This window comes from Macrotis lagotis, chromosome 4 (genome assembly GCF_037893015.1).
Source record: "Macrotis lagotis isolate mMagLag1 chromosome 4, bilby.v1.9.chrom.fasta, whole genome shotgun sequence".
Taxonomy (NCBI): Eukaryota; Metazoa; Chordata; class Mammalia; order Peramelemorphia; family Peramelidae; genus Macrotis; species Macrotis lagotis.
In genome coordinates, this window is record NC_133661.1 from 60,342,154 (window position 1) to 60,366,132 (window position 23,979).

Genomic DNA, 23,979 nt, shown 5'->3' on the forward strand with positions numbered 1-23,979 from the left:
GCTAGAGGGTGAGAGGCGTGGTTGGGAGGGGGAAGGAAAATAGACAGGAAATGCCAAAAAGGTCACCAGGACCTCTGTCCTTGTTCTGAATCCCAGCCAGAATTGAGAAACTTCACGAATTCTGAATGAAGTTTTGGCCCAAACTTAACCATATAAAACCATCCATCTCCCAACCCATTTCCCTGATGGTAGGAGAGAGGGAAACAAATTTCTTTACATCCATCTATCACAGCCCTTCCCTCTTCTTTCCTTCCCCCAAATCTACATGGTGATATATAAGGGAATCCCTGTTACCCTTTGTCCTGTAGAACTGCAGTTCCCTTATAAAAGAACAACTGAAACCATCAGGAGAAAGAGAATGGAACATAGCTTTAGCAAATTGAGACTGATGTGAAGGGTGGATTTGGAGGTAGGGGATGTTTAAATCTAGATGTTATCACTTACTCCATGACCTGGGCAAATCAATCACTTTATTTCTCTTCCCCTATAGAATAAGGACACTGGAGATGGCCCCTTCTAGAACTAAGTCTTGGGGATGCTCCTGCATCAAAGTCTCCCTTTTAAAAAAAAAAAAAACTAAGATGAAAATCAACAAGAGGAAATGGAAATGCAATGGATCTGCCTCCTCAAAGTCTTTCTTCTAATTGCCTCCATACCTGTCTGGCTGGGGAGTTTGAGAGAGTGAAGAAGGCTTCTGATTTCATCTAATGCTATGTTTTTTCCATTCTTTCCCCCAGCATGTGGAAGGTTGGGGCTGCCTCTAATCTATTCACACTTGTGTGTGATGGTGCAGATGGTCTTAATGGGGCCTGCCAGAGGGGTAGCTCCCCAAGACTCTGGTCATCTCCCCTTTCTCTTCCTGCTGAGAACTTCACCAAGGGAATCTCTTTCCCAATGGATCAAATATGGAGCCCTTAAGGTTTGAGGGGGTAGGGAAGGGGGGGGAAGGGATGTGGACACTGAGAACAACCTTGTTGAATGGGCTTCACCCAGCGATGGAGTGGTTGGGCCCCATCTAATGATGTCAGGGAACAGGGGAAAGGCCCTTCTACTCAACAAACGCTCCCTCCTTTCCCCCTCCTACCCACTGATGCCTGAAATTCTTCTACCAGGGGACAAAGCCTGTCATTCCAGAGAGAGATTAGGCTTTAAAGTGTAAATCCCCTTGGGAGAAAGAGCTGAGTGACTTAGATTCCCAGCAAGGGGTAAATGATTCCTATCAGAGCCTTCCCAGAGAGCAAGCAGGTTTTGTTAGAGGAGGGGAGAGGGGGTGGGAGAAGAGGAGGGAACTGAGCTCCAGAAGTGGAAAATTGAGAGGGTTGGGATTCAAAGGGGAAAAAAAGACAGAAGGGAAAGTTAAGGACCCCAAAGACAAACTTTGCCAACTTTCCATTTTTGCCAAGGGGGCCACCCTCTTCAGGACCAGTTTCTGGATGTCAGAAACTTTTGCCTTTCTGGGGCCCCTTAGCATTCAATTCTGCAGAGCCCTTCCTCCCCATTCTCCACTTTCAAGAGTGATCATGGCAAGGGAAACCATTCCCCAGGGCAGGAAGTATCCCAGAAAGGTCACTTGTGCCTGCAGTCTGTTCTCCCCTCAATAATTCCCATTTAACCTTAACAAAAACCACTCAGATGCTGCCTTATGCAACTGGTTTCTTAGCTTTGAAAAGTGGGTATAATTAACCCATTCATAAAAGAGAGAAACCGGCAGGGCAGAGCTCAGTCCATGGCAAACAAAGGTTTCATTCATTCCCCCAGAGCAATTTTTCCACAAGCCCTTTCCTCTTAATATTTGGCTAAATATTAGGGTTCATGTTAGGCGATCTGTCAGAGCCCCGCCTCCCCACTCCTTGAAGTCTGTTGTATTGTGAGCACCCCTGGGGCAGTTGGGGAAGGGGTCGACTTACTTAGCCATTCCCTGTTGAAAATGAAGCCTTTTCTTTGAGTCTAAGCCTTGATTGAATTGAAGATGAATGTCACCCTTTCCCTTGGGTTATCCTAGCCTGGTGCTAATGAGAGAATTGTAGCTGACTAGCTCCTTGAAGCCTAGAAGTCTTCTAGAAATGGCCAGTTCCCATATACCGGCTGCCATGATTTTTTTTTATTTTTCTTGGTTTCCGTACTGTTGTTTACACGATTCTCCCTCCTCAGAAATGCCCTCCCTACTCCTCTCTGCCTACCCATCCTTCAAGCATGAAATCCATTCCCACTTCATCTAAGAGATCTTCCTTAATGGCTATTTCTCCTGGAACATAAATCACTCTTTTTACCATAAGTGATAAGGAGAAGAGAGATGAGAAGATAGGTTGGAGTAAAGGACCACTTTGACCAATCAAGTCAACAAGCACCTACCACTGGGCTAAGTGTTGAGCTCCCAATGTAATGGGGGAGACAACATGTCGATGACAATGTGCAAACAAGATCCTTACAAGATAAACTAGAGATAGTGTCAGAGGGAAGGCACCCACTAGCATTAAAAGGAATCAGAAAATGGAATCAGGAGACAGCAATGAGAAGGGAGAAAATCCCCTGCCCAGCTAACAGAATACGAAATTGGAAGTAAAATGTGGGATGAAGCCCACAGCTCTATGACTCATCACATGACCTTGGACAAGTCAAAATTCTGTGTCTCCATTTCCTCCAACTCTTATCTTATTGGAAAGGGTTTCTTTGAATATGAGAGAATAAATGTGAATTTTCCATATAATTTTACAGACCATATTGTGTCCTAACTTTACATGTGTGCTTGTCTTTCTCAGCAAAGTCAAGGTATTTTAGTCAATATTCTGTTCTTCTTATCCTCTACCAGCTAAGCATATCCTTTCTTCAATATAACTTGTTGAATTCAACTCAATATTTATTGATGATGTCAGGGAACACTATCCACAATTGTTGTCAAAACACCATGAAAGAAATGAATGAATAAATACTCTAGATCTCAAAAATCATAGAATTTTTGAGTTGGAAGACTGAGCAATGACCACATAGTCCAACCCATAATCAACAGAAATATCTACCTTCCCTCTTTCCCCAAAGGAAGGAGAGCATATTACCTCCAAGGTGGCCAATTCCACTTTGGGATAGCTTCAATGGACAGGAAACTTTTCCAGAGCTCAAAAGTTGATAAGTTTGCCAATGATGCCTTCATTGAAATCACTGATAAATTTCAATTGATTTTTTAATTTTTTAAAAATTAAATATTGGGGAGGCTAGGTGGTGCAGTGGATAAAGCACCGGCCCTGGAGTCAGGAGTACCTGAGTTCAAATCCAGCCTTAGACACTTAATAATTACCTAGCTATGTGGTCTTGGGCAAGTCACTTAACCCCATTTGCCTTGCAAAAAACCTAAAAAAAAATTTAATATTTTTGTGAACCTAATAATCAACAAACTAACACTTCAAAATACTGAGATGAATAAGGGGGGTTTGTATAATAAATGAAATTTCTGAGAAATTTTTGTATATGTTCATATATACATATATAATTTTAAGATAGCAACAGTAATAAAAGCTACTCTATTTTTTCCTTCTGTACTTTTTTTGAATTTTTAATTTTTTTCCAAATTCACAATTTTCCTTACTCTCATTATTTTTGAATCTTTTTGCTCCTACCTTATTTCACTTTCCTTAACCACCCCTCTTCTCAGAACCCTGACTTCAGACATAGCTCAGGGTGGGGTCCCATCTAGGTTTTTCTGCCCCTCCCTCTCCCAAATCCTCAGAAGTAGCCCAGGTTCCAAATTTTCCAGCATCACAGAAATTCAAGAGTTGGATGAGCTCTCTGAGATCACCCCATACTCAACAAAAATACCTTCTAATCATCTCCCTCAAATGGTCACCCAGTTTTTTTTTACTTGAAGACCTTAATTGACTACTTAATTCTACTAGCTCCAGACTCGAGTTATGCTATTTGGTTTAGCTCCATTTTGGAAATTTACTTTTCTCACATCTCAACTCTATTCATTACGCTTAGTTCTTCCCTGTTGGGGTCAAACAAGACCAGTCAAACTTTCACATAAGAGTCCTTCAATTATCCTGCCTGTCAATACAGATGAGCTCCTTATCTGCTCCTTAGAGACTTAAAAACTTGCCTAAAAAACTAAGAGATCTAACTCTTCAACCAGGGGTTTAATCATAGATGTAGCATTGCCTCTTCCACCATTGCCTCTTCCATGTGCTCTATGGTAAATCAGATTCTTGGATTCCTTTATTTCTGGTGAGTGTTTTATATAAAAATCCTGTAATCTCAGATGACCAGGGTTCCACAGACTTAAGATTCTTGTGGGGAAAATGGAGAGTATTAGACAATAATGCAATGAGGTGATTTCAGAATTTAATTGAATCGTCAGACTCATTGTCATTAATTGTTCCCCACCAGTTTGGAAGGAGGTGCCTAGTGAATTTCCCTAGTCAGCAAATAAACATTTATTAACTGCTTACTATATTTCAGACACTATGCTAAGTGTTGGAGATTCAAAAAGGAGTAAAAGACAGCTATTACCCTCAAGAATTTATAATGTAATTGAGGGAGACAACAGGTAAACAAATAAGTACAAACAAGCTAAAGATAGGATAAATAGGAATTAAGAGGGTTAGGAGAGGCTTTCTGTAGAAGTTAGGGTTTATGGAAGTTTAAAAACCAAGCAGGCAAAAATAAAGGGAGGGAAGTGTTCCAAGACTTGAGAAAGCAGACAGAGAAAATTCATGGAGCTGAGAGATGGAGTCCCTTATTCTTGGAACAGCAAGAAGGTCAGCTCTGGAGAGTAAAAATGTAAAAAGACTGGATGCTGGAGGATAAGTCATAAAGGATTTTGAAGACCAAAGACTGGATTTTGTATTTTATTCTGGAGACAATAGGAAACAAGAAGTTTACAGAACAAGGACGTGACATGCTTTAGAGAAATTGCTTTGGCAGATGAATTGGAAAGGGGAGAGATTTGAGGCAAACATAAGCGATCAACAGGCCATTACAATAGTCCAAGTGATAAGGACCTCATCGAGATGCTGATGATATTACAGGAAAGGGGGGAGATATATTGGTGAGATGCTGCAAAGGTGAAATCAACAGACTTTGGCAAGAGATTGGTTAAAAAGTGAGCAGGTAAGAGAAGTTCAACACAGCACCTAGATTGCAAGCTTGAGTGACTAGACGGATGGTGCTGCTCTCTATAGCAATAGGAAAGAGAGAGGGTTTAGGGGGGAAAGATAATGAGGTCAGTTTGAGGTGTGTTGAATTTAAAATGTTTCTAAATAACCAGTTCAAGATACATAAAAGGAAGCTGGAGATGTGAAACTGGAGGTCAGCAAGAGAATCAGGGTGGAATAGGCAGATTTAAGAATGATCAGTATAGAAATGACAAATCCATGGAAGTTGACAAATATACCAGTAGTTTAGAGGGGGAAGAGACAACGAGCCCTGTGAGATACCTAAGGTTAGTGGACATGATCTGGATGAAGGACACTTGAGAATGAGCATTCAGATAGGAAGAGAACCCAGAGAGAGTGGTATCCTGAATACCCAGAGAAAAGAGAATACACAGAAAAGAGGGTGAAACACAATGTCAAAGACTGATTTAGTCATTAGGAGAGAGGTGGAAACTTTGGAGAGAGAGGTCAAAGGCTGGATCATGAAAGAAGAGAGTGAAAGGAGAGGGAAGTGTTCTTGTTGACCCTATGCTGTCTTATATTTTTTTGTTTTCTGCAGGTCATCAGGGTTAAATGACTTGTCTAGGGTCATACAGCTAGTATGTCTGAAGCCAAATGTGAATTTAGATCTTCTGACTCTGTTCTATCCACTGTTCTATCTACTAAGTCACCTAGCTGCCCTGGCCTTATGTTTAATATTTTTTTCAATGATCTGACACATAGATGGGAGAGATAAACAGATCGGAAAAAAATAGGTTCTCAAAAGATCTCAGTGAGCTAGAACATTAGACCAAATGAGACAAAATTGAATAGGTATAAATATCAAGTCTAACACTTTAATTTAAAAGACCAAATTCCCATGTTCAAGACTGGGAGATATAACTAGCTTTGCAATCTGTGGACTGGTTAAAGGTACCCTGGAAAAAAAGAGCTTTGTATATGTAGCTAGCAAGGAAAATAGTTTCAATATTTTTTAATTGTATTCTTTTACTTTTCTGAGTATAAATAAAAATTGTACAGGTTAAGCCAAGTTAAAAACACTGCCAGGCTCACAAGATTATGGTGTGTGGAAATGCAGTAGGTCAGGAAAGGTGTGCATGGAAGGTGGAACTTCAAGTCAAGATTCTAATTGGATAAACTCAAAATAAGCAATCACATAACATCCAAAGTGAGCTGCTGCCACTGACTGAACAGAAAGGTAGCAGTTTTTTGAAAATCAAAGACTGGTATTCTTCCTGGTACTAGGTGGTGTACACAAATGCTAGGCTGATTGTGGGATTGCCAGTACCTAGAACCCTCATCACTAAAAAGGATCAGATAACTGGGAAGAGGGGGTTAAATTAGGAATGTCATTGAAAAATTGGAGAGAACAGCTAGGATGGTTAAAGACCTCAATATCTCGCCATATGTGACTCCGTTGAAAGAAATGGGGATTCTTAACCTAGAGAAAATTTAGAGGGTAGATGATAATTATCTCAAATATTCCAAGCACTTCTCATTTGGGAAAAGATAACATTTGCTTTGATGGACCCCATGGGGTAAAAATAGGAACAACGGGTAGAAGTTGCCAAGAGGTAAAAGTTCACTACTGAGTGAAAGGAAACACTGAAAAGTGATTAGAAAGATCTGAAAATGGAAAAGGTTTCCCTAGGAGACTTACTTAAAGTGGTTAAACTGAGGCAGGTTAGTTTCTTTTCACAGATGCTGTGGTGAGGCTTCTTTTTCAGGTATAGGTTTGGTAGATGGTCAATGAAGTCTATTCCAACTGCTCTGAATTTCTGTGATTCTGCAATTTATTGTCTTCCATATCTTCTATATATATTAACTTTTGCAGAGTCAGGGTCCCTCCACCCATCATCTTGTATATAGGAAGTTGATTTTATAAACTTACATGTAGCTTATTATCTCTTAGATATTTCATTTTCTTGAACCTGACTTGTTGCTGTAGTCTGCTGAGATCCTTTAGCATCCTGTCTCTCTCACCCAAGTTATCAACTATCTCTCCCCATCTCACCCCAACTTCCACATCATTTGCAAATTGAATAAGCATATCTTCCATGACCTCATCCAAGTCATTGATTAAAATGTGAATCAGCACAGATCCCTGGGGTATTCCACAAAAAGCTTCTCACTAAGCTGACATAAAGTCATCTGTGATAACTTTTTGGGCTCAGTCATTCAACCAATTTTGAAACGTCCCCAATTATGCTATCACCTTCTTCCCTTCCTGCTCCATCCCATTAAAACTCCAGTGCCATCATCACCCTTAACTCAGCTTATCACAATAATTTCCAATGTGACAACTTGCCAACTCATGTTCAAGTGGTAATGATAAGAATTTAATGTGCTTTTCAGCCAAGAGTACTGACATTTGTTTGGAAAGGGAGTGCTGTAACCCAAAGGAATGGATTGTCACCTATGAATGTAAGGCTATCTGCTTGCACTCTGCTGCTGTGGGCCTAGTTCTGTTGAGATATGAGCGCATAGATAAAACTGTGCCCTTGGGATCTAGGACAGTGGTAAGTTGAGTTTCCAATTGGCCAATAAAGCTGTTGACACAAAGCTTTGGAAGGAAAAGGTAAGGAACAGGAGTTAAAGTAGGACAGATGGAAGAAGCTTCACAATCTGGGGGACCACTGCCTCTGGGGGATTTGTGCTTTTTGGTGCCTTGCTCTAATATATTGTTGATGGTTAATATTCCTAGCAAGGGAGCATACGTGTTCCTCATGATGTCTGCTCCAATCTGGGCAAGATGATGCTGCCACCCCAAGAGAGTTGGGCAATGATGGCCAAGATTCAGCTTAGAGAGCTGTTTGTGTCTGTGTTTCTGAACCCACTCCTATATCCTAAGTGTCATGCCCTGGCAAAACCACAGAGATGTAATACAGGTAGATGGTTTGGGGGAAAGGACCTCCCTCTCTATCAATGACCATTTCCTATGTTCATATATAATGTTAGGGCTGAATTTTGAGAAAGCTATAGATGTCACATGTCACATACTAAGTATGTGATCTTGGGAAAATCATGTAATTTCTCTGTGCCTCATTTTCCTCATCTGTGAAATGAGAATGAGAATGAGAATAATTGCTATGCCACCCACTTCACATGGTTGTTGTGAGAACAGTGCTCTATACTCATCAAATTTTATATACTATATTATTAAATGAATAAAGGAAATCATGTCCCCTCTTCTCCTCTTTCCCCAATCAACACCACCCCCTTTGGCTTTTGCCATAAAGAAATACAGAGAGGTTACTACTGTGTTGTTTTTATATATCCCAAACAATGATCAGAAACAGACCTATAATTTAAGTATGTCTAAAGGCTTATTTAATGTTTTCCCACCAGCTTCTTAGTGAAGGGTTTCTTCCCAAAGAGGACAAAGGTCTTTTCTCTCCCTTCCTTTTTTTGACAAGGATGGTACAATTTGAGCACCAGGTCTAGGAACCAAGAAATCAGGATTCCAATCCAATTTCACTTGCTATGTAACTCTGGAAAAATCGCTTTATCTCTGTGTTTCAGTTTCTCAAGTTGTAAATGTAAAATGAGAAAGTTTGAGATAATCTCATTGAAGCATCTACAATATTAATAATACTAATTCTAATATATATGCACTTTGATGTTTTCTAAATATCATTTCATTTGAGCCTATAAGGTTGCTACTACAGGGATTATTACCCCATTTTACAGAAGAAGAAACTGAGGCAGAGAACAATTAAATGATTTGTCCAGAGTCACACCACTAGAAAGTGTCAGACATACAATTTAAACTAACATCTCCTAGATTCTGGGTTCAGTACCTTCTATTCTATCATGAAGCCTAGTAGCCCTTTAAGCTAAGACATATTATAGCAGATATCGGAAAAGTGGAAAAGGCAGCAATGACCAGCTGTTAAAATTGAGCCGAGAGATGACTTGCAGTCAGTTGAATCCCTAGAGAAGTGGGTTAGACCACAGAGTGAGTAGAACACTGGGCCTGGGATCAGGAGTTCAAATCCAACCACAGTTAGGTATTGAATAAATATTTGTGGAAGGAAATAATAAGTGGAAAGAGCACAGGATCAGCTGTCCAGGGACTTGAGTTCAAACCCTGTCTCTATCACTGACTTCTTTTATGAGCTGAAATAAATAAAATAACTTCTCTGGGCCTAACTTGCTGCTTCTATAAAATCACTATGACCTTTTTCTTGATACATATTGACTATTCATCCATCAGTCTCCCTTTTCTCTCAACTTTTTTAGTCCTTGCCTTAGGTTGTCCAAGTAGAGTTTGTAGCAGCAGTGGTCTTGGAGATTCCCTGGTGGCAGCGCCATGTTGTAAAGAGGTGAAATTGGGTCATAAATGACTGTTCTCTGAGCTGAAGAGCTTCCAAAATGAGGATTCCCACAACAGTAAATAAAAAAACAAACTTCAAATTGAAAACTCCTTTCCTGGGAATGGGGTCAGGTTGAACTATAATATGATAGTGCTAGAAGTAAAAAGTGGAGGAGTTTGGGGGTTCACCAACAGAAATAATAATAACATTTATATAACACTTATCATGTGCCAGGCACCTAAGTGCTTTATATTTATTGTCTCATTTAATCCTCTCAACAACCTTGGGAGGAAGGTGTATTACTATCCTCATTTTACAGATGAGGAAAATGAGGCACAGAAAAGTTACATGACCTGCCCAGAGTCATATAGCTAGTAAGTGTCTGAGGCTGGATTGGTCCTTAATAATTCAAGTAACCAATGAATAAATGTATAAATATATAAAAATTTATATATATATGTGTGTGTGTGTATAAAAATCAATTTATATATATATATATATATTTATTTATTTATTTATTTGTTTATATATTTATATATTATCAAGGAGCCATAATTTCCATGGTTTGAGTATCCCTTCCACCTTGGTATATGAATTTTGCAACCCACCTTACTAGATGAATTTTGAGGATTACTTTGACTAAAAAAATTCATCACCCATAGCCCCCCTGGTAAGAGACTCTCTAAACTTAGCTACCCAATGAACCCTCAGATAGTAGGCACAAAGCCTATGACCAGAACTGTATTTGAATTCTTTACGGTGTTGTAGGACCTACAAGAGCCTATTGACAAAGCCTTTGAGAAGCCAGGTCATCTTCAAATCACAATGAGCCTGGGCCATTTTTTCCCCAAAATGGGACAGATATCTTCTTGTTGTTGCTTCATACCCATGACTTTATCAATGTAAAGCACTTCTGATAGAAAAACTCTCCCCAACAGTAAAAGAGGGCGGATGATGGTGAAGGGGAAGGATGTGAACTGAAGGAAAATAAGACACACCAAAACATTATTGGTGGAACTGTAAATTGGTCTAACCCTTCTGGAAATCCATTTGAAACTAAACTTCAAAAGTCAATAAACTATGCATTTCTTTTGATCCAGCTATATATCTGTACCCCGAAGAGATCAAAGAAAAAGGAAAAAGTCCAAAATGCACAAAAATATTTTAGAACAGCTCTTTTTGTTATGGCAAAGGACTGGGAAATTGAGGAGGCACCCATCAATTTGAGAATGACTGAATAAATTATAATATATGGATAATACTATTGTGTCTTAAGAAATGAAAAAAGATGTGACTTCAGAGAAACCTTGAAAGATTTATATGAAATAGAGGAGAAAGAATTAAGCAGAACCAGGAGAACAATTTATACTATAACATCAATATTATAAAAATGAGCAATCTTGAAAGACTTAAGAATTCTGATCAACCTCCGTTTCAGAGGACCTGCATTGAAGAATGTTACCTACTTCTTGACAGTGATAAGGAACTAATATATAGGGAATGAGACATATCTTTTTTGGACATGAGCAATGTGGAAATTTATTTGGCTTTGCATATTTTTTACAAAAGTGTTGCTTTTCTTTCAATTTTCTCCTAAATATTTTTTGGGGAGGGGGGAAGATGCTGAAACAATGCTTTATAATTTTTAAAATCAATTTTTTTTAAAACTCCCTCAATTGGGCAACATGTCTTTGACTTAAAAGAGAGGTTCTTAGAGGTGCTTATAGGTTTAGTGACTTTCTCAGGGTCACCAGAAACAGTCCTCAAACCCAAATGTTCCCAATTGCAAAGCTTGTCTCCCATCCACTTTGGTACCTTGGACAAGTCACTTAGTATAGAGTCAACCTCAGTTTCCTTATCTGTGAAATAAGGGAGATAGAGTAGATGACCTCTGGAGTCCCCTTCCAACTCTTACAAGGGGCATCCTATGATCATAAATGAAGGCTATCAGGATTGCCTCTCAAGCACAACCTCACATATCCCTTGAACACACTATTGCATAATGAATGCATTTAAGAACCAAATAAAGTGCAGTAGGAGGTTTGAGGGGGAAGGTCATTGCTCCCACTAATGAGAAGATACTGAAGGCTTCAAGTATTTGCCAAGACCCACCTAGAGGCTACAAAATATAGGGCAAGTCCTTTTTTCAAAGAGAGAGAAAATTAAAGGCCTCCCAGACATCATCAGGCAGCTAGCTGGCTAGGCTTCCTCGGCTTCCATTTTTTTCTCCCCCCCCCCCCCTTTTCCTTGGGCTGGGAAGGAGGCGGGAGTCCCATTAGGGCTTCAGCAAGGTGCTCTGAGGTCCATTTGGCTTTCTTTGAAGTCAGAGCTCTGGATGAATGGATCAGAAGTGCCATTCAGAGCTGGCTGGACCCTCCCGGCACCCCCAGTCCCTTTCTTCCAGCCCTTGGCAGGCTGGGGCAGTGGAGGGCTTGCTCTTTCCCCCTGCAGTTTGATGTCTAATCGCAGTGTACATCTAGCCTGTGTGTGAAACAAACATCCTCAACCTGATAATGGCCTTGTTAAAGCTTTTATAACACTGGAGCATTTACATTTGGATGGCTTCCAGGAAAAAGGCTGCGGAAATGATACCTCATTGAAAAGGTTCACCCTCCAGAGCTTTCCTTTCCCTGGCTTGGGGATCTCTCTCCATCCTCTCTCCCCTCTCTCCCACCATCAACCTGGCTCCCTGGCTCTCTTCTCTCTCTCTCTCTCTCTCTCTCTCTCTCTCTCTCTCTCTCTCTCTCTCTCTCTCTCTCTCTCTCTCTCTCTCTCTCTCTGTTTCTCTACCTCTTTTCTTCTTCCTAGGGAGTTCACTTTCTCCTTTCTCTTCTTCCCTCTCCCACACCTACCCACTCCCCCTCTCCCTCTCTCTTCCTCTGACCCTCTTTGAATTAACATTATGAAGGGTAAGGCTGAGGAGGGGAGGGAATCTGATTCCATCCTATATTTGTTGTTACTACTGTTGTGTTTTGTCCTTCATTCTCAAAGAGGACCATGACATCAGGGAGGTGAAGCCATGACAAGCACCTGAATTAGATTTGCGTGAGGAGGGGCTGTGCTAAGAGCCATCGAGGTCCAGTGCCCAGATATGAATCAGGACAGCTGTTTGTCTTCTCTCTATAGGACCAAGGAAACCCCCACTTTTGCATGAGGAAATTTCAGAAAAACTATTCCATATCCATAGTATTCGGTGGGATACATTCTCTCAAAAACATAACTTATAAGATTCCATCATATGTTTGAATTTTTTGTTACTAACTTACTCATTTTTACCAAATTTACTAATTTTCTTTTTACTAATCAGAGGACCAAATTATTTCAAAGTAAAGCCTTTTATGATAAACAATATAAGAAAGGAAGCAAGTCATTATTAAGCACCTACTGTGTGCCAGATACCTAATAATTATCATCTCATTTAATCTTCACAACAATCCTAGGAGGGGAGTGCTATTACCCCCATATTACAGTTGAGGAGACAGAGACATATAGAGGTTGTGACGTGCCCAGACTCAGCCAGTAAGCATCTCAGGTTGGTTTTGAACTCAGATCTTCCTGATTCCACATTCTACCTGCCATGTTTATGCAGTCATCTCTGTTGCTAAGGGAGGAAGGAGAGAGAGAGAGAGAGAGATCCTATCTCCTCCTCTTTACACTCCCTGAAAGTCTGAGAAGTTGCCTCAGACCCAAGTCACATGTTTGAGAGAGGGGAAGCTAGTCTAAGAGGGTAGAATCTCTCATTTTATAGAGCTCTAACTGGCTCAGTAGTCAGTCCTCTTTGGTACCCTTTCTTATCACAGGGGACCAATGTGGGATTGCTATGTCATCCAATGCAAAAATCCTTCTGTAAATGTGGCCCAGTGCATAGGCTCCAAATATAGCAGATGAGAAGTTTTCCCTGATTACTTCAATTACATGAAATTCCGTGTTTCTTTGGCTGGAACACAATTTTCATATTTACAGTTTAATGTACTCTATTGTCAGATTTAAAAAAAAAAAACTTCTGGGGCTGCTAGGTGGTGTAGCGGATAAAGCACTGGCCCTGGAGTCAGGAGTACCTGGGTTCAAATCTGGTATCAGACACTTAATAATTACCTAGCTGTGTGGCCTTGGGCAAGCCACTTCACCCCGTTTGCCTTGCAAAAACCTAAAAAAAAAAAAATCCTTCTTCTGAGGAATATCCATACCTATGTCCTTGTCCCAGGCTTCAATCTAACTAAAGATTGGAAAGTCCTTGTGTTTAACTTTTTATAGGTATTTCACACTCCTAAGATTATCTGGGAGTACTTTTGCAAAAGAAATCCTATGAAGCTATATAGTATTGTACCCATATAGATTTTTTTCTAGTACTCCCCCCCCCAAAAAAAACCCCTTTGTCTCTTGCCATACAAAATCAATAGACCAAGCACAAACATTTTGCCAAGAGGGAAAGTTCATTGTTTTCCTTCCTATACTATATAAAAATGGTAGTCAAAAGGCTTTGGAGACTTCTAGCCAGACCTCTGTGATAAAGGTTGAGAACTACATTCAAAAATCCAAGGACTTAAAGGGATCTGGACTCTTAGAAATTGGGATGTTACCTACTTTGGTGCAAATTCAACCCAGCTATATTACCCAGAGCCTCTGAATCTTATTCATGTTTGCCTACTGCTTAATATCATTTTATGATAATGATCTGTGTTAAATCCATGTGTTTGAATTGAACAAGAAATTCTCCCCAAAGTTCATGTTTCTCCTTTTCATTAAAAATCAATCTCTCTGCCTCTCAGTTTCTCTCTCTCTCTCTGTCTCTGTCTCTGTCTCTCTCTCTCTCTCTCTCTCTCTGTCTCATTGTCTCTGTCTCTCTGTGTGTCTCTCTGTTTCTATCTCTCTGTGTTTCTGTCTCTGTCTCTCTATTTCTCTCTTTTGCCTCTATCTCTGTCTCTCTCTCTGTCTCTCTGTGTCTGCATGTGTCTCTCTTTCTGTCTCCCTCTGTGTGTTTTTGTCTGTCTCTCTATTTCTCTCTTTGCCTCTCTGTTTCTGTCTCTATCTTTCTGTCTTTCTAGTTCTCTCTTTGCTTCCATCTCTGTCTCTGTCTCTGTCTCTGTCTCTCTTATTTCATTGTCTATTTTCTGGAGGAATTCAAGTGATTGGTAAGAAAAAGAGAAAGTATTATCTCCCTCAAAAAAAATTAACAGGGGAAAAAAAGGGAGAAAAATTGATGCCAAATTTGTTGTGTGCAAAGTGATGAGTGCAGAATGTCATCAGTGTCTATTGGCAATAAACGTGGTTTCAAATTTTCTACTAATCGTGCAAATAATGTTCATGTTTATAAATGCAAATATAGGTGTGTATCTATAAGTCTTTAGTTCCTGAGTTACTAAACAGTATATGTGGATGCCCCTCCTAATGAATTATAAAGTCCCCTCAATCATTTTCTTAAGTGGCCCTAATGACTTTGGTCATGTTTAAACCTAGCACTGCTCTTGGGTGGCTCTGACCCAGATTCCTTCCAAGTACTTAAAGCCAACTCATGAGGGATGGTAAGTATCTTAGTCTTATAAAGTGGAGGAAAATGACAGTAATAATGATTCCTGGAAATGGCGCATGACTTCTGCCCGGCAGAAGGGGAGGGACTGTCACAGACAGGAGCAACGGGATCCAGGGAAGCAATGAGCAGTGTACATTTCTGTTCAAGTATTCATGTTTTGTAAAAAGATGAACCCTAAGGCAAAGAGAATTTTTTTCTCAGAAACCTAGATCATAGGAAAATTCATAGCAAACTAAAGGGGGGGTAGAATTTAACCTAAAAAAAAAGATTCTCCTCCTCTCCCCATCCCCCCCAAAATGAAAAAATGTAGGGTGGGATAGAGTTTTGAGGCATAATTACTTGGGGCATAGCCCTAAATTTTGAGGATAAAACCTGGAAGGACATCCAGTTCCTTCAATTAATCAGTCAATCAATCAACATTTATTGATTATCTCCCATGAATGAGACACTGTGCCTGCTGGAGATACAAGGAGAAAAATCAAAGAAAGTCTCTGTGCTCTGTGAGCTTCCAGACTAACCAATGAAGATGTGCACATATGTAACTAAACATATAGGCATATCTAGAACATATACACATATATTCACATACATATCAGCTTATACAAATATGCACACATGGATATGTGCATGTGTTCCTATGATATACACATATGTTATATGATATATAGTATGTATAGATATATAAATTATATACGTATATATGGAGGGAGGGAGGGAGAGAGAAGAGAGAAAGAATAGATATTAGATAATTTGCAGAAAGGGAGCTAAGAGAAATAGAAAAGATTTCATATTTATGTAGCAGGTAGCATTTGAGCAGAGTTTTAAATTAGGGTGTCTAAGAGGTAGAGGTGAAGGGGGTAGTGTGTTTCAAGCACAGGAGATGCCCAATGCAAAAAAACCACTAAGTGGGGGGATTAAATATTATTCAGTCCCTAAAGTAGAAGAATGTTGACTAGAAGGGTTTTTAACTGAGCTTAAGGTATGAAATGGCCCTCCTTGATTCCTCATGCCTAACAGAATTCCAAGCTCTCTTCAGGGCTTAGCTCAGGTACCATGACATATGGAAAATCTTTTTGAAACTGGCCAGTTGTCAATGTTCTCACTTTCCTCAGCTATCTTGTGTTCACAACTCTGTCTAACTCTGGTATTTTCAGAAACCCCTGTACAAAGTCAAATCCTTAAGGAAAGGAGCTATTGTTTTCTTTCATCATTGTTTAGCCACATGGGATTAATCCAATGATTGCACATAGTAGGTCCTTTATAAATGCTTGTTGCTGTGACTGGTAACAAGCATCTGTCACTATTAAGGCAAGGAAGACACAGGACAGTGAAATAATTGATTGTTGAAAAGAGAATGAAATAATTATGTGAGAAGATGGAAAAGGAGAGAGCCACTGGGAGTGTCCACATGGGTTACACAATGTTCTAGGGACATCTAGATGACCCAATGGACAGAGTTCTGACTCTGGAGTCAGGAGTACCTTATTTCAAATGTTTCCTCACTTTTTAACTGTGTATCCCTGAGCATGTCACCTCTGTTTGCCTCAGTTACTTCATCTGTAAAGTGGGATAGTAATTGTGAAGCTTAATGTGTCTAGAACCTATTATAAATGCTGTGAGATTTGGGCAGAGTGCTTCAGGAAACAATAAAATTTTTCTATCTTCTTCCCTGAAAATAATCTTAAGTAGTAATTCCAGAAGGTGGAGGTAGATAATATCTCTGTCGCTCACTTTTTGTGTGATCTTGGGGAAGTTGGTTAGGTTCTCTAGATGTCTGTTTACTCATCTGGAAAATGGGGTGATGAAAGTAGCCTCTAAGGTCTCTCTTTCAACTGTAAATTTGTGCTTGGATCCTTGTCTTTAGGTCATTAAAAAGTAGAGTTTCATGTGTTCCTTGTTCCTTGAGTATAGAAAAGTATATTCACTGGAGTCTGATAAAAAGGAGAGCAGAGAAGATGGGGAGTTAAGAGGTGGTTTCTCATCTCAGCTTTGACCTCACATGCCCTTGGACAAGGTAATTCATCTCTCTAGGCTTCTGGCTTCCTTGTTCAACTCTGCTGAACCAACATTTTTCAAAGATCATCTCTGTACAAGGACCAGTTAGATGGCAGAGTGGATCAAACAGGCCAAAGAAGGGAGGAACTGAGTTTGAATGGAATCTCATACATTTACTATCTGTGTGACCCTGAGCAAGTCACTTAATCTCTCTTTTTTGCCTCAGTTTCCTCATCTGTAAAATAAGGGTAATGATTAAACCTGCCTCCCAAGGTTGTTGTAAGCATTAAATGTGGTCATCACAAAGTACTTAGGACACAAAACAAGCATGCTATAGCTATTATATATAAGCTATTAATTATTGTAAATTATTAGCTAGGTTCTATATTTGCTATTAAATTATTAAGAGGGAAGTGTGTTGAGGGCAGGGATGACATAAGGAACAGTATGACAAGTTCAGGAAGGAGCTAGTAGTTCATTTTTGTTGGAATGTAGAGGAGATAAATGGGAGCAATAAATGGAAGAGGGAAAATGACATTGAAGTCTATCCTAGAAAACCTAAAATGCTGGGCTAAGGTATATGGCTTTAATCCTAATCTCAGTCAGGAGCCACAGATGTTATTTTGAACAAGAGAATGACACAGTCAAACCTATGCCAGAAGAAGTTTACTTTGGATGATGAAAGGGAAAAGATTGGGGATATTGATAGCTAAGGTGAAGCTAGCCTGAATAGAGAATAAGGGATGAACCCCAGATATGTGAGATAAATGTGGATTAAATAATCTGCAAGGTAACATTCAGGTACAGAACCCTGTGGGACCATATGATTATTTTATCTTCCATTGTCCTGGTGTGAACCTTTCACACACACAGGTGCTTACTAGATATTTATTGAATTAATGAATGAATGGGCAATGGAGGTGGCACAGTGAATAGAGTTCCAGACCTGGAGTCTAGGAAAACTCCTTTTCCCAAGTTCAAACCCAGCCTGAGACATGTGATCCTGGACAAGTCATTTCACCCTTTTTGCCTCGGTTTCCTCTTCTGTAAAATGAACTGGAGAAGGAAATGATAAACCATTCAAGTATCTTTTCCAAAAATACCCCAAATGGAGTCACAAAAAGTCAGAAAAGATTGAAAAAGAACTGAACAATGACAATGAATGAATGTCAAATAGGATCTTTCAAAATTCTTTGAATTCCTTGATTCATTAGAAAGTCAGGAGATCTGGGTTCTAGTCTTAGCTCCAAATCCTGGGTTCATAACATCAGACGCTGAAGGATCTTTGGGGTTATCTAATCCCACTCCTTTCTTTTTCAAGGAAGAAAACTGAAGCCAAGAGAAGTGGGCATTTTTTTTAAAGTCACGTTGCTGGCACACAATAAAGATGGGATTTTAAAACAGGTCTATGGATTCCGTATCTGCCAAGTATCTGTGTCGGTTCTTTATTTCTCCTCCTATCTATACCTTTAGCTGTATACACAGACATTGCACACAAGTTGGATGTACTGGAGCCAGCTCAAATCAGCCAGAACTGATTGTTAAATTTTCACACCTTAGAAATTGGCAAAAGCTAGAAATCAGGGTTAATTTACTGTTTTGCTGAATGTCTAGACTTGAGAGTGAAAGAGAAAATGTTAACAATACAAATTAAACTTAAAAGTTTGTGCCACCTTCCTTTTGGAAAGGAAAGGGAGGAAAGACCTGGTTGTTATATTTACTTTACCTTGGTTGAATAAATTCTTTAAGATACCAGCTACATTTAGCTACATTAGAATGGATTGCACACCTGAAAAGGAGATAATAAGTGTTGGATTTCAAATCTGAGAAATTGGTTTCAAATCTCAGCTCCGCCCCTTCTCAAGTTTCTCATAATTCTAAAGTCAATTCTTTTTCCACCAGACCATGCCACCTCTCTAGAATTCTTGTCGGAACTCCCTTGAATTTTAAATTTGATGTTGCAGGCAGCTAGGTGGTGCAGTGGATAGAGCACCAGCCCTGGAGTCAGGAGGACCTGAGTTCAAATCCGACCTCAGACATTTAATAATTATCTAGCTGTGTGGCCTTCGGCAAGCCACTTAACCCCATTTGCCTTGGAAAAATTTTGATGTTATATCATATGCCTGGTTATGCCCTACACTAGCACAAACATGGGGTCATATCATAGCCCCCTAACTATAACTTCAAGAGATAGTTGCATGATGTGGCATGGCCAGCTGTAGGGCTCCAAAAGCAACCACAAAATGGCATCCTAGCATTTAAAGCTAAGATTTCTATCACTATCTATGGACTGGCACCCTTGGGGAATAAATGATTTTTAGAGGATCAGCTATAGGTATGGGACTTTAGAAGAACCAGAGTCAGCTCTTCCTCCTACCCAAGGCATCTCTCAAATATTATACCTGCCCTAGCCACCAGATAACTGGAGTCTCTGCTCTGGATTTAACCATGGAAAGGTAGGTCCTCCTAAAAATCCTCTCTGTTCCCTGGGAGTGTGACATATGTTAATCAATCAATGAACAAGTATATGATATGCCAAAAGAACCATGCAAAATAGTGACTACAAAAACAAAATCCAAGGAGCTTCTATTCCAATGCATAGCTCTTAAGAAGACACAGGGTGTTATTATTATTGCTGTTGTTGGTTGTTCTTACTTAGACACAAGAAAAACTTGGAGAGAAGGATACAAGAGACCGAAGCTAACCCTTAAGCTGATTCTTGAAAGAAATCAAGAATTCTAAGAGCAAGGGGAGAACATACCAAACATGAGGGGACACTTCTGCCTCATGACAGGATCTTGAAGGAATGTTAGGAACATTCTGTCAGAGATATAATTAGCATCTTCTCTTCCCAAGGATAAGCACCATAGCAAGTAGCATTCTCCAATAAACTTTTTTAGATAAATTCATTTCTGTCTCTTGCAAAAAGGAACCTACTTTTAAAGAAGTTCAGTTTTTCTTTATCTTTGGGCTTTGTCTTCAACTCCCTTAATAGGAAGAATGCTTTCTCCAGCCATGCCAACCTCAGCAAAACAATGACTTCAAGGAGAAAGGATGGCTATGGACAGGAGCAAGGTATAGAAAGGGAAATAGATTGCATCATTCTGTTGAGAATAAGCCCAGTTCAATGACAAAAGTAGAGACAAACATGGTAGTCAGGTAATGGAGAGGATATATCATGGGCAAGAGCAAGGAGCACTTGGTTTGCAATAAGATGATCCATCATTGAATCAATCATAGATTTGGGACCTCAGGAAAGTCAGTTTCTCCTTCTGGGCATCACCTTCTTGTCCTGTAAAATTTCCAATTAAATACCTACACTGGCCATTTGACAGTATTTGTTGGAAGACTGATGAGAGGCATGTAAAACACTACATAAATGTCAGTTCTTATCAATTAAGAGCATTGCCTCTCTGATCTCTGACTTTATCAGGGAGCCAAAGCCCTGAGCATGGACAGGGGAACAAAGGGCAGCCCTGAAATCCACACAGGATGGTTTGAGTTCCTGATGCCTTTTCTCTATTAACTTGCTGTATCTGCCAACGTTTCATGTTTTCCTCGGGTAACAATTCCCAAATGGGGGATGGCCAAGCACGGCAGATGCCCCAAATGTTTTCCAAAGTCCGTGTCTCTGTGGAACATTTGGAATTCATTGAAGCGGAGGATGGGCGGGGACCTTTTATTAGTACTTGGCGATATGATCTGGCTAATATTATCATGGAATTTTCTGGGACCTAGAACACATTGAACTAGCTGCATTATGAGAATGGGAGCCATGTGAATGATGGTCATTGTAGATCCAAGGGAAACAATGGTGTCAGGTACCCAACAATGTGAAGAGATATGGAAGGGGAGCTTAGATCTCATGGCCATTAGTTCCAATACATGGATCTCCATCTGGATTACAGACCCATGCCTTTGTTGGGGAGGGGACGAACAATCAAATTCAGTTCCCTGATCTTATCTGAGTGCCCATCTGGGTAGTGTAAGACTGGGGTTTTTAATTCATTAACTGCATTCCAACCTTATATAGATTCCTCTAAAGGAAAGTAAGGAGAAGGTGCAGCATAAATAGTTCAATAACAATGATTCCCCAATTGAAATGAACTGCTTGCCTCTGGAGGTATTCACAGAGAGAGAGAAGCTAGATGACCACCTCTAGGAGAGAGGTCTTGAAGCAGGTGATGCTCAGGTAGAGGATATTATAAAGAGAATTCCTACTTCAGGGGGTTAAACTAAATGACCTCTAAGGTCATAGAATCGTAGATTTGAAACAATGAGAGACTTAAAGAATTATCTAACAGTTGGAGTTTATAACCTGAGGTACATGAACTTTTTGAAATCTTTTCATAACTATATTTCAAATCAGGTCTTAGTCACTTAAGAGTTGTGTGACTTTGAGTAAGTCACTTCACTTCTCTTTGACTTGGTTACTTCATCTGTAAAAAGGAAATAATTTGGGCTTTGTCTCCTACTTAATGGGATTGTTGCAGGTAACTAGGTGGCACAGTAAATGGATTGTTGCTCTTAGAGTCAAGAAGATCTGAATTCAAATCCTGCCCCAGATATTTACGATCTGTGTGACCCTTGACCAGTCACTTCACCTCTACCAGTTTCAGCTTTTCATGCATAAAGTAGGAATAATATAGCAACTACTTCCCAGGCTATTATAAGGAACAGATGAGATAGCTTAAGTAAAACACTTTATAAACTTCAAAACCCTATATAAATACAATTATTGTTGCCATTTTTGTACAGTTCAAAAGAGTGGCTGTGGGAAGAAGCGCTCTGAAAATCTTGGAGTGATTCAGAGACATCAACTGTTATTGAATACAAAAGCTTTTAGTATTAGAGCTTTAGTTTGAACAGAGACCTTCTAATGATACTCAGGGGCTGGTGACACTGTTCTAAGTGAACCAGACATTAGAACTCTTCAAAAATTCCTGATTTTTCAACCTTGGGACCACATCATGGCAGACTTCTGAAAGAAAAATGTGTCCTTCATTCCAAGGATAAAATCATTTCAATAACAAGATAGAATCCATATGCATAATCCTAAAAGCAATAATTCCAATAAGATGGATGATTTTAAATCAAAATGGAATCTACGATATTCATAAATGGGTGAACCTAACTTTGAATTATTTTCTTTTCCCACAATTAAATGACTATCCTTTGGAGCTCCATAGAACACTATTCTCCTGTGTTTTTCTAGGGAAGAAAACTTGAATCTGTAATTTAGGTAATAGTAGGTAAATTTAGGGGGTAGTCACTCAATCCACCAGCACATTTTGACAATCTCCTTCAAAGGTAAGAGCTAGAGTATGATCAGAGGCTTAAATAGATTTGCTCAAAGTCACATAGCTAATGAATGGCCGATGTGGGATATGAACCCAGGTCTTCTTTCCTAAAAGTCCAACTCTGTCTACTTTGACTCATTGCTTCTGCTATGAATATTTCATCTTATTTACAATGTATAACTGATGATGATGATTATGATGTTTGTCCTCCATTCTCAAAGAAGACCATGGCATCAAGGAGGTGAAGAAATGATATGAATATGAATTGGATTTGAGTGAGGGGACACTGTTCTAAGCCACCAGTCTCATTTTCTCTTCTGGAGTCATCCAAATCCAGTGGTCAGATATGGATCAGGATGACTGGAGATGGTAGAATGGAGATGGAGATAGTTCTAATGATAAAAATCATTGCCATAGAAGTTTCTAAAGGTCTAGGCAGGGAAGTAGTGTGAATGTCACTGCTTGTCCTATGATCTAGCTTGTTGAAAGTGATTTGTGTCACTCCTGTGCTCCATTCCCTTTCATATTCTCTAACCTTGTTCAACTGTCTACCATTCTCCTTAGTCATCTGATAATTCTTTGGGTATATTCTCTACTTCTTTATGGTTGCTTCAAAAGGGTTCTGCTTGGTTGGCTACTTGACAAACTGAAGCTGTCTTCTTCTTTGAGGACCCAGATGCCACAGACAGTAGAGGTTCATGAATCCCCATGGGCTATGTGATCTCATCAGTGCAGAAGATCCACCATCCAACCCAATCCTTCTGGAATTTAGGAGATAAGTCCTAGGGAGTAGCCCAGGGTCATACAGCTTGTTAAGTCAGAGATGAGATGTGAACCTTGGTCTTCCCAAGTCCAACCTCTATATTCACTGTGTGAAGTTGCCTTTCTACAGACATTAGATGTCTTTGGAAATATGGTTTATTTTTCAGAAGCAAATCGACTCCCAAGACCAGTGTCATCACCACTACCCCTTCCGTAAGGAGAAATTTTGGAGGAATTCAGCTAAATACTGACAGGCTGACCAAATTTAAAATAAAAAAAAGATTTTCAAATCCCTTCATGATATTTTTAAGAGTATGTAGCAGAAAGAAAAGAAAAACCCTTCAAAGTACAAAATCAAAGAGGTTGAGACCAGGCAGGGATCACCCTTGGCTCCCTGCCGCCAACAAAATGGCTTATGCATGCCCATTAAATTGGGTGATTTTAATCTGGTGACAGCAGAGTGGAGGGGCTGCAGATTAATTATTCCCCACTCCTCCCTACCCTGGATTCACAAAGGAAATACTATTTATCTGGATTGTAAATCAAGAGCTGCAGGGAGAGTAAGGGGGGCTCACCAAGTGCCCAGGAATATTTTATAAAACTAGCTAGCAAAAAGGCATTCTTCTCTTTGGCATCACACTGCTAGAGCCTAGAGGAGCTTCAGACAGTCAGTCCAACCCAACTCATTTTACAGATGAGCAGAGGTATAACCAAATCAGGGTGACTGGTGCTTCCCCAGGGAGCCAAAATTTAGAAGACACTGAAAGCACTTGAGATCTGTCAGAAGGGAAACAACCACAGCTACACTTATTTAGCAGGTGACCCAGATAGCATACTCCTTTCTCTGAAGAACTGGTCTTATTTTATCTCCTTCTGGAATTTACCTTAAAAGTTGATGTGAGGGCATTTTGCACTCAACTTACCCAGTTTGT